This window comes from Marmota monax, unplaced genomic scaffold (assembly GCF_021218885.2).
Source record: "Marmota monax isolate L192 unplaced genomic scaffold, Marmota_monax_Labrador192_F-V1.1 WCK01_AAM20220418_F8-fsc00057, whole genome shotgun sequence".
Lineage (NCBI taxonomy): Eukaryota > Metazoa > Chordata > Mammalia > Rodentia > Sciuridae > Marmota > Marmota monax.
Window position 1 is genome coordinate 11750145 of NW_026693933.1, and position 12142 is coordinate 11762286.

Consider the following 12142-nt stretch of genomic DNA (forward strand, 5'->3'; position numbering starts at 1 on the left):
ATTTTCTACTTGTAATAGGGATGAGGTGTGGTGGGGTACACCTGTAACCCCAGTGACTTAGGAGGCTGAGGCAGGAGAATTGTAAGTTTGAGAACAGCCTGAGCAACTTAGCAAGACTATCTCAAAAAAAAAAAAAAAATTAAAAGGATTGGTGATGTAATTCAGTGGTAAAATGCCTTTGGGTTCAATCCCCAGTGCAATAAATAAATAAACACAAGTAAATAAAAAGAAAGAGCATGATGATGTATTATATATTTTCAGTGCTTCATCTTTGAAACACAAATTTCAATATTTTCTGAATACAGTCATCCCTTCATATCCACAGGTTCCACATCTGTGAGTACAATCAATCATAAATCAAAATATTTAAGAAAATTGCTTCTGTATGGAACATGTACAGACTTTCCCCCCTTGCCATTATTCCCTAAATGATACAGTATGACAACTATTTATATAGAATTTACATTGTATTTGATATTGTAATAATCTAGAGATGATATAGTGTTTATGGGAAGATATATGAAGGTTATATGCAAATACTACACCATTTTATATAAGGTACTTAAGCATTGCAGAATTTTGGTATCCTTGGAGGTCCTGGATACAATTGCCAACAGAGACTGAGGGAGGATTGTTGTTTGGATTGGAGGACAACTTAAACTGTTTACAAACTGTTATCTTTTGCAAGTACTTCTCTGAATAGATAAGCATATTCTCAATAGTGAATGAAGAGAAAAAAAAAAAAACAACATTGCGGGCTGGGGATGTGGCTCAAGCGGTAGTGCGCTCACCTGGCATGCCTGCGGCCCAGGTTCGATCCTCAGCACCACATACAAACAAAGATGTTGTGTCCGCCGAAAACTAAAAAGTAAATATTAAAAAAAATTGCATATTGACACTGATTAGAAGTTTGAAATCAAACCCTTGATTCAAATGTTGGTGTTTCACAAGATACCTTCTCATGTCTTTATATGAGCAAATGTTACAAAATTGAATTCATCAAACAAATGTATAATAATGAAATACAGTCTTTCCTGTTTTATAAGTAGGGCTCATTTGAAGAAAGGTTCTGTTGCTAATGATGTTTAAAAATGGCTAACTTTTTGTATCACATTAGATTGGATAGAGAGAAAGGATGGGAGAGGAGGGGAGGAGTAGGGAGGATAGGAAGGGCAGCAGAATAGAATAGACAATATGATTGATGTATGTACATTCCATGTATGTATTATATATCAAAATGCATTCTACTGTCATGTATGACTAAAAAAAATAAAGTAAAAAAAAAATAAAATAAAAATGGCTAACTTTGGTCACCATGGAGAAGTTATGGTAGGATTCTGGGAGTGTGGAACATATTGGGAGGAGAATAGAAAGCAGAGGGTGAGTCCCATCATAATCCAGCCAAGATCAAGGTATGGATCTTGGAGCTTGGAGTTTTATGCACAGAAAATATTATTTTGTTGCTATTTTTACAATATTAGATTTTTTGAGGTTACAAGTTTAATAGCATCAGGTTCATCTTCATCCTTATTTAATGTTAGTTTGCCATTGCTGTGACCAAAATATTTGACAAGCATAACTTAGAGGAGGAAAGGTTTATTTTGTGTTCACGGTTCCAGAGGTTTAGTCTTTGTTCAGCTGACTCCATTGATCTGGTACTGAGGTAAGGGGATGCATCATGGCTGGGAAATAGAGAGGGGGATAAAAGAGAAGGGGGTAGGGGGAAGGGAAGGGACCGCAGGGCAGATGCACCCTTTTGGGGAAAGACTCAGTGACCCACCTTCTCCAGCCACACCCCATCTGCCTACAGTTATCACTCGTCAGTCCATTCAAACAAGGATGGCCTAATTAGGTTACAGCTCTCATAATCCTGTCATTCCACCTCTGAACATTTCTGCATTAATACAGGAGCTTTTCAGGAACACCTCATGTCCAAACCATAACAGAGTGCCAGGGTAAGAGAGTAATGCAAAGCCAGTACCAAAGTTAGCAGATTTTGGGTGTTAACTAGGAGAATAGTAGCCCACTAACAAACATAAGGAAGAGGAGAATTGGGCAGATGGATGGGCAGTCTAGGCCCCTTTATCTTACAAATAGGTAAGCTGTCTGAAAAAATTTTTTTCTAGTCTCATTTTTTTGGGGAAGAATACACAGAAGAAATGTTTTGAAAAAAACATTAATGTCCAACAGTGGCTATTTTTATTTACATTAATCTGGAATGTCTTTATGTTTTTGAAAACAGATGAATCTGTTGCAAGATCAGAAATCAAAATCCAAATTGTCGGGCTGGGGATGTGGCTCAAGCGGTAGCGCGCTCGCCTGGCATGCGTGCGGCCCGGGTTCAATACTCAGCACCACATACCAACAAAGATGTTGTGTCCGCCGAGAACTAAAAATAAATAAATTAAAAAAAGAAAAAAATCCAAATTGTCATTTGTTTACATTTTCCTTCACATTCCTTTATTAGTTGTTTGATGAATAATAAAAATCATCTTTTGTACATATAAATAGCTCCTATGACAGTGTTTTTTTAAGAAGGCAAGACCATTATGCACATTAAAAACTCCAGTGTTTTTAAAAGCTGGGTGTGGTGGCACATGCCTATGATCCCAGATGCTTGGTGGCTGGGACAGAATGATCATAAGTTTAAGGCCACCCTGGGTAACATAGCAAGACCCTGTCTCCAAAACAAACAAATAGCATGGTTTTAAATATGTCTTAATATTTAGTATCAGCTAATTATAATTTCTGAACACTGAGCCCAGGCAAATTCCATTTTTTCTGCCTTGTGGATTTTGCAATTTTTTCAAGAGATGGAAGAAGGATCCGATTGGTGAGAGGCGGGAGTGAAGACAGCTTTCTTTCATGTGTCTCAATGCACTTAGGTCAGAGACAGGAGAGATTGGATCAAGTTATGATAACAGCTAAAATTTACAGAGTGCTTACTTTGTGCCCAGCACAGTTCTAAGAGCATTTCCTGTGGTGTTTCATTTAACCTTCACAAGCACAATACGAAGCTGGTGCTGGTGTTATCATCCCCCCTTTTTCAGAAAGGAAATGAGGCCCAGAAAGTTTAAGTTGTTTTTCCATGATCCCCAAGCAGGCAGTAGTAAAGCCATGATTTGAATCCAGATATCCTAACACTAGAAGTCACTCAAGGCAGGATTTAGGTGAGAACAGAGCTTCATGAAGGCTTATCAGTGTTGTAGCCACCACAAATACAACAGGGAAGTGAGGGCTTTCTCTAGAGCTCCCACTACAGTCAGTCCTAGGTACAAAGATGCAAAATACCACCTTTCCCCCAGTATAAGGCACTCACATCAAGACAGAAATGGTAGCAGTTGTTAATGTAAAAACTTTTTGGTGCATCCAAAAATAGTTTTTGTGGACAGAAAATATTATATGATTCTATTTTTACAATGTTATATTTATTGAAATTGCAAGTTTCATAGTATAATTCCTCTTAGGTTTTTTTTTTTATTTAAAAAATATTTTTAGTTGTAGGTGGACACAATATTTATTTATTTATTTATTTATTTTTATATGGTGCTGTGGATCAAACCCAGTGCCTCACACCTTCTACGGAAGTGCTGTAACACTGAGCCACAACTCAGCCCCTCTTCCTTAGTTTTCTAAGGCTGGATAATTAATCTTATTCTACTTAGAACTCCAACAAATTTTTTTTGGGGGGTGTACCAGGAATTGAACTCAGAGGCACTCGACCACTGAGCCACATCCTATTTTATTTATTTATATCTAAATAAAACACAAACCCTATTTTGTGTTTTATTTAGAAACAGGGTCTCACTGAGTTGCTTAGTGCCTCGCTTTTGCTGAGGCTGGCTTTGAACTCATGATCCTCCTGCCTCAGCTCCCAAACCACTGGGATTACAGGCATATGCCACTGCACCAGGCAATTCCACCAAATTTTAACAACTTATGTTAGTCAGCTTTTCATTGCTGTGACCAAAATGCCTGCTAAGGACAACTTAGAGGAGGAAAAGTTTATTTTGGCTCAGGTTCAGTCCATGGTAGGCCGACTTCATTGATCTGGGCTCAAGATGAGACAGAACTTCATGGCAGAAGGGCACAACCTGGTGCGGGAATTGCTCCTTCATGACAAACAGGAAAGACAGAGAAAGGAGAAGGGGCTGTAGAGAAAATGAACCCTTTCAGGGCACAACTCTAGTGACCCACCTCCTCAGCCAGGCCACACCTGCTTACAGATATTACCCAGTCAATCCTTTCAAACTAGAATGAATTGATTAGATTGCAGTTCTCATAATCTAATTGCTTAACCACTGAACATTCCTGCATTAACATAGGAGCTTTGTAGGGACATCTCACATCCAAACCAAAACACAACTTAAGAAGGGGTTTTATTCCATTAACAAACTTAATCACCTCTAAACATTTTTACCTTCATTTAAAAACTTTCATTTATGAATTAAATGTATTGGTTTTCCTTGTTGGGCTCTTTAGTTGATTTATAAGTAACTCAACTGATAAATTACATTTATAAATGTTGCAAATTTTAATTTATGTTGAGTGCTTCCATACTGTTTGCTAATAGTAATATTTTACCTTAAAATCAAGTTACACATCTTAAACAAACTACAAGACAAATGGTTATTCCAATAGGGTAAATTCTCTTAAACATTACATGTACATAGAATTTAAATGTGCCTAGATTTCTTAGAAGAAAATATTAATATCATAGACTTGAATCTCATAAATATACTCAATTCTTTTCAGGGTTAAAATGTTCACATGGTGAGAATTTTGATATTTTTTCTTAAAAGCAATTTTCTCCCAGTGCTAGAGATCAAACCCCAGATCTCATGCATGGTAGGCAATACTTTACCACTGAACCACATCCCCAGACCTTAAAAGGAATTTTATGGTGATCTTATCAACAGGCAGGGTTTCTTAACTACAGCAGAGTCCAGATTTACCCAATCCCACTGATGGTATCACAAACATTTTACAACCTAAAAAAGGTGGCTGTCACTTACGTCAGACCCCTGGATTCGGGTTGTAAATGACAGTTTTTAAATCAGATTGGTTCAAAAAATCCATTATAACTCCTTTCTTTTCTTTTCTAATATTTCTTACTGAGCCACATCTCCAGCTTCTTTTTATTATTATTATTATTATTATTTTACTTAGAGACAGGGTCTCACTAGGCTGCTTACAGCCTTGCGAAGTTGCTGAGGCTGGCTTTGTACTTGAGATACTCCTGCCTCAGTCTCCTGAGCCTCAAGGATTACAGGATCAGGCCAGCCATTATAGCTTCTTTCTATTCTGAATTCTTTTCATAAGTTCCTTTCTGTTAGGGTCATAATTCTAAGAGATATTTAAATGGCCTCCTGTAGACTCTCCAAGGGTTGTTTGCTACTCAGCCCACAATTGTAAAGTCATGTTCTTGACAATAAGTTAGAAAATAAGATCTTGGAATCTTTTAGAATCTTACATGCATGTTGCATTTTGTTCCCCCAGTTAATGCTTTTCTTTATGGAGCAAAGATACAAGAATTTGAAAAACACACTTTAATTTGGTCTTCAAAAGTGATGATGGTTACATTCATTACATGCACACATTATGACTCAAGTGCAATTTTATGAAATTATATACTAGTGATTTAGGATTCAGAGATACAAGTTCAGGATCTAAGATAAAACTTATTTTTAGAAGTTGTGCTATGAAACAACATAGGAGGTGTACTTGTGAAATACAGACATGTACATTTTCCAGGTAGACCTCGAATGGCCCTCGATGTTAATCAGCAGCAAGTACGGAATGATAATCTGCAGCTGTGTCTAATGGTAAAATTCAAGCTTGAAAGTGAAATATTAGGCTACCTTTATTGTTCTGTGTCATTTAGTCACCCCTTAACAGTTTAAGTGATTATTGCGAGTTTCCATGCAAACAGGTGACAGCCCAAGGTGCCATTTGGGAAATGCCTTAACGATTCAAATCCTTTAGTGGATCTCATAGTTTTATCCCCAAACGTTTTATTATGAAAATGCAGAGAAGTTGAAAAAAAGAAGAAAGCCCATATGCCCATCACCTATTAACATCCTGCTATTCTTGTTTATCACATCATCTATCCAATCCCCTCCCCACTCATCAGTTCTCCCTGCACCCAGGGAGACCAGGTTAGCTAGCCCGAGGTGGCTTTCAAGTGGTGATTTCAAAAGTGCCTATAGCACATTTTCAGCTTAAGCTTCTGAAAAAAATATGGGGGTATTTCTTTCTTCCCCGGATTTCTGGGATAGGGCAGGAGGGCTCCCGGAGCAAGTACCGAATGATAATCTGCTGCTGTGTCTAAAAATTCAAGCTTGAAAATGAAATATTAGGCGACCTTCAGTCATTCAGCCACTTAAACTGCTAAGGGGTGACTAAATGACACAGAACTCCAGGCGCCGCAGTACCCTGCGCGCCAGCCGCGCCGGCAGTCAGCTCTAGTGTCCACCAGGCCAGAGGGCGGGGCACCAAGGGCGGCACCTGGGCTGGTGGCGCCGGGCGGCGGAAGCCGGAGGCCCTGCGGCCACACGCGGGCGACAGGCGCTGAGCGCGGGAGCGGGGCCGCTACGTGCGCGGGGCTGCGCTCGTGTGCGCTCGCCGCCGCCGCCGCGCGCCTTTGAGTCAGCAAACTCCGCCGCTGGCCCGCCGGCTGGTGCGATCTGCCCAGCCCTGCCGGGAGGAGCCGCCCGTAAGTGACAGAAGACCTGCCGCGGAGGCCTCCCCAGCACGGGGAGTGGGCACCTCGGCCGGGGGACTAGCCGACCGCCCCTTCTTTCCCACAGGAAGACGTGGGGCCCTTCCAGCTGCGCGCAGGTGCCGACTCCTAGCAGGCTGGGAGGAGGTTTGAGTCCCCTGGGGTTGGAGCCCGGGAGCTGCCTCCTTTCCATGTGAGATGTGCTGGGGAGGAAGAAATGGTTGACTTGTAACTAGGGGAGATAGAGGGATGAGTTGAACTAAAGATTGGTGGCCAAAAAGAACCCCGGGGAGAGGGCGGGGCAGAGGTGGAATCTCCGATTCCAAATTAGTGCTGTGGCATCTTCCACCTGGCCGGGTTTGGGTTGGTATTTTTGTTTTCTTTTCTAATTCAGGAAAAGGTAGCTTTGAGTTTAGAAATCCGGAGGGGTAGGCAAGATTTTTTTTTTTTTTCCGTGGGATTGTGGGATTGATGGAAAAGGCTGGAGAGAAAATCCACATTGTCAGGTTTGGTGACACAGGAAAGCAACAGCCTGTTTTTCAGTTCTGGATGCATCATACTTTTCTAAAATTACAAGGATTATTGAGGGGGATGGTCGCAGAATGTAGAGCAACATGTCCTGTTTGAAAGGAAGGGCTTTTATTTCTGCAAAGCACATTTATATGTAAGAATAATGGAATCAGAAATTGAGAGCAGGAGGGAGGTTTCACGTGATTTCCATCAAACCTATCATTGTACTGAAGGAGAAACTAAGGTCTGGGAGGAAAGTGCAGGGACAGCCAAGTGGGAGCAGAAGGAGGCCCAGAACCTGGTGGGCTTCCGACTTCCACTCCAGAGTTCTGCCTGCCCCACCCTATTTTGGGAGCAGTGGGCCCAGGGTTTGGAATGCAGACACTGTGCTTTTTTTCCTGGGATCTGGCTAGTTCCTGTGGGGTGTGGGTCCCAGTGATATGGGACTCTTCGAACCATTGGTCCATCTCTGATAGGGCTTCTGAATGGGAGAATGGAGGTGAGATTGAGGTGTCTGCCATCACTTCCAGTGACGCTTATTCCTAAGGCAGGTGTACAGCTGGACCTTGATTGATTGTGGTGCTGGGGATGGATCCTAGGCCTTTGAGCATGCTAAGCAAGTGCTCTACTGCTCCACCCTCCAGACCCCCTTTATTTATTTTTAAAGGAGGAGTTGACTAAAGGATAGGGCAGCCTTGAATAAAGATTGAAAAGTAAAATATACTTAGAAATATATAAATATATGGAAATGTGAAATTATGATTAGCAACGACTTCTGTTTAACTGATCATCTTGTTTCTTCTGCCAGTCCATTTTGTTTTCACTTTGCAGTTAAAGAAATCTGTGTTGACAGAGTAGCTCAGGCTGACCCTGCCTTTCAAGGAGGTGGCTCTTGGTGGTGGTGATGAGTCTCTTGCCTGTGACCTATTGCTTCTCTCACCACTGCTTTGGGCTGTGCTGCCTACTTCCTCTTATTTTACTATTGAGGAGTCGTTCTTAGTTTGGCATCCAAAAAATAGAAATAAACTACTTCATTGTTTGCCAAATGAAAGTGTTAATTCAAGAGAAACATTTGTGTTCTGCTACAAAAACTTCCACTTGATTTTAGAGCACTCTTGATCTTTCCACAGACCCAGCATTACATTACTTTCATTTTAAGGATTTACTTTGCTAGTTAAGTCATGGTTTCTTTGTCTTTTTTTTTGGTGTCGGGCTGTGGTTTAACAGCTACTTGTGAAAGCAAAGAACTGGTTGAGATCAGGGTTCAGCCTACAAGGTCTTTCATGTTTAAGAGTGGCAAAGAGGGGGCTTTGGTCAAGGTCATCATTGACTCCATGGGAAATTCTTCAAATTTTGGACTGCTTTTGCCAAATGTCTGTCTTATCTCCTAGAGTTCTAGTAGGTATGAATTAACACACATGTTTTCCAAATCCTGTTCCAACACCTGGTTGTATAGGGTAGTGGTTATAACTTCTGGTTTTAGACCCAGCTGAGTTGAAATCTTGGTACAATTGCTTGCTAGCTGAGGTGTTGTGGCCATAACATTTTTTGTCTTTTCTTCCGAAATGAACAAACAAAAGGTAATGATAATCCTTCCCCCTTCCAGAGTTAATGACATTACCTGCTATTTATTGAGTAATTATTACAAGCCAAGCATTGCAAGAGGACTTTTTATGGGCCAGGAACGTAGCTCAGTCAGTGGTAGAGCACTTGCTTACCATGTTCCATTCTCAGCATCCCCCCAAAGAGTTTTTATATGGCAGTTTAATTAAGCCTCACAAAAAACTTATGAGGCAGATTCTGTTATTGCCTTTGGTTTACATCTGAGGAAGCTAAAGAATCAAGGTATTTATGACTCCCCAAACTCCTAGCTCACAATTTTAACCCCACCCAGCCAATATGCCCCAGATTTAATAAAACATAATAATTATTTAGGGGTCAGTGTGTACTAGGCCCTGTATCAAGTGGTCTTGAGATAGGTATTATTTTTATCCTTCTCCTCTTTATTTTTACAGTTGAAGAAACTGAGGAACAAAGCCCTAGATCAAATAACTAGTAGATCCTCCTTTTGAACTAGACAGTCCTGCTCTAGAGTTGGTATTCTTAGCCACTCCCCTGTGAATGACTGTAAAGGGCTTCCAAAAGCAAGGGCAACTCTTATTGGTACTTCCATTTATTTTCCCTAAGTAACCACTCCCCACTCCCAGTTTCTGCAGAGGATGCTCTTAGTTCTGTAGATGATTCCGTTCTAATTAAGACTTTGTGATTACATACATTTTTGTTGTTGTTGTTGTATTTTGTTTTTAAAAGCCAATGGTAGGCCTTGGGTATCTTGATCCTGGGGATACAGAGATAGGCTTTATGGAGTCTGTGACCACCACCCCTGCAAATGTGATTCCTTTAAAAAAATTTTTATTTTTTGACCAGGTGTGTTGGCACATGCCTGTAATCCCAGCGGCTGGGGAGGCTGAGACAGCAGGATTTCGAGTTTAAAGCCGGTCTCAGCAAAGGTGAGGCACTAAGCAGCTTAGTGAGACCCTGTCTCTAAATAAAATACAAAATAGGGCTGGGGATGTGGCTCAGTGGTTGAGGGCCCTGAGTTCAATCCTTTGTACGAAAACAAAAAAGTATATGATCTGATGTTTACACACAAAAGTGTATTATTCTAGGGGAGAGGATCCATAATTTCAGATCCTAAAAGGGTCACTTGTTATGGAAAGACAGGTTGGTAATAACTTGTGTTCCACTTATCTCTGTTTATAAGTGAGGCAACTGAGGTCTGGTGGATCGGCAGAATAACTTAATCTGAATTATGCAGCAATTAGAGGTGGACATGGGACTCACACTAAGTTCTCCTGGCTTCTAATCTCATATTCTCCCTATAGCACCCCCGCCTGGGTGAGGGTTGGTCTCTACTTGAGTGAGGGACCCGTCCTCAGAATTTCTAGGTGAATATTCCCAGTTATCTTTTCTACTAATTTCAAAGGTTTGTCCCAGCCCCCACTCCTGAAGGCAGGAGTTGTCTGTGTTAAGAAAACTGCTTAAAGCAGGAGGTCATTTACCCTAGATTATGTGGCCTTCAAGCACTTAAAAACAATTAGCATTTGTTACTCAGTTAAATTTTATTTCTTAGGTATAAGGCAAAACTAATTTTGTCCCCCTTCATGAATGTCTAGCATTAATAGTCCATGTCTCCTTCTCTTGTGTAGCTTAGAGATGTCTATATTCTCTTGCATTCCTGAAATCTGGCAGTTAACAGTGGAACTTATATTGAACTACATATGTAGATGGTCTTGATTCTTTATTTTTACCCCCTCCCAGGGAGTCTGGATCCTTAGGAAAATAAGAAGGGATCCAGGTACAGTGGGCGCATGCCTGTAATCTTACCGATTTGGGAGGCTGAGGCCAGAGGATTGCAAGTTTGAGGCCAGCCTGGGCAACTGAGTGAAAACCTGTCTTAAAACGAACAAACATAAAAAGGTCTGGGGATATAATTCAGTGGTAGAGTGCCCCTGGGTAAATCCCCAGTACTGGGGGAAAAAATAAGAAAAGAAAGTCTCGAGCACTTTTCTGATTCAGGCTGGAAATTTCCTAATATATCCCTAATGGCTACCAGAGTACCCTCTATTAGGAAGCTCTGGTTTTCTGGGAATGGAAGAACATAAAAGGGAGTGAGGGAAATAAAAGAGGGCACCAAAGGCCAGAGACAAGGAGAAGCATAGAGCTTTGTGACTTGCTTCCAGGAACATTTTGTTTGTTTGTCATGATGCCATGTTTTAGGAAAGAGATGGGGACACCTATTCAGTACTCACCATGTACCACGCACTGCCCTGGGCATTGATTTACATTATCTCATTTAGTCCTGTGAAATAGGAATTGTAGTCATTTTCTATGGTTCAGAGAGATTTTATAACTTGAACAGGTAGAGGAGATAGAAATTGAACCCATAGTTATTTACATACCCATTTTCCAGCCCTCAATTTTAAAATTTCCACCTGTTTGCTTTTGGAGCCAAGATGGCTCTCTCTCTGATACCACTATTAAGGGGACTTTTTTTTTTTTTTTTGGTACTGGGGATTGTACCCAGGGGTACTCTACCACTGAGCTAAATTCCCAGCCCTTTGTATATTTTATTTTGAGACAGGGTCTTAATATGTTGCCGAGGCTAGCTTCAAATTTGGGATTCTCCTGCTTCAGACTTCTGTCAGTAGAATTACAGGTGTGCATCACTGTATCCACCTTAGGGGATTTTTATTTATTGATTTTTGTACTGGGAATTGAACCAAGGGGTACTTTATTGCTGAACTACATCCCCAGCCCTTTTGATTTTTGAAACAGGGTCCTGTTAAGTTGCTTAGGGCCTTGCTAAATTTCTGAGGCTGACCTCAAACTTGTGATCTTCCTTCCTCAGACTTCCAAGTTGCTGGGATTACAGGTGTGTGCCACCATGTCCAATTTAAGGGAAAAATTTAAAAGCCATACTGAGTACATTATTCAGTCCGGGGACTCAGATTCCATGGAGGTCTTCAAAGGCTGTAATTTGGGGGCTGAGTTTTAATTTTTTCACTGACATTGTGGACAAGCAGACCTTTGTCTTGGTTTATTTACAAAAACCATGAGGTAAATGTAAAACTTCAGAGCATTTTAATTTTGAGATCACTGTTGCCAGGTTATTTCCATCCCCCTTTTTCTAACCTCCTTTCCCATTTTTTTTCCATCTCAAATGTGTATTTTCCTTCTTTGTGCCTCTTTGTGCCTGATTTTGCTCAGAACCCTGTGGCATTTGGACGGATTTCCTGAGTATCAGAGAAAATGTGGACAGACACAATTTAAGCCTCAAGTGTCATTAGACAGCGGTCATCGGTATGGGGTGCTTGCCCTGACATGGCATTGAGAGCCCCTCCTTTACAC

At 40.9% G+C, this 12142-nt stretch overlaps 1 protein-coding gene across 5 annotated transcripts in view; it reads left to right on the forward strand.

The window, feature by feature from the left end:
- The first annotated feature begins 6563 nt into the window (after positions 1 to 6563).
- Positions 6564 to 12142, forward strand: part of Snx10 (sorting nexin 10) — a 78567-nt gene continuing 72988 nt past the window's right edge. The window contains exons 1-2 of one of the 5 annotated variants that reach the window (XM_058585362.1): positions 6567 to 6840; positions 9659 to 9741. The gene's annotated coding sequence lies outside the window, so the exon portion shown is untranslated. Of the gene's footprint in view, positions 6841 to 9658; positions 9742 to 12142 lie in introns of all 5 variants that reach the window. The other 4 variants (XM_058585363.1, XM_046463573.2, XM_046463570.2 and 1 more) reach the window with 4 other exon arrangements.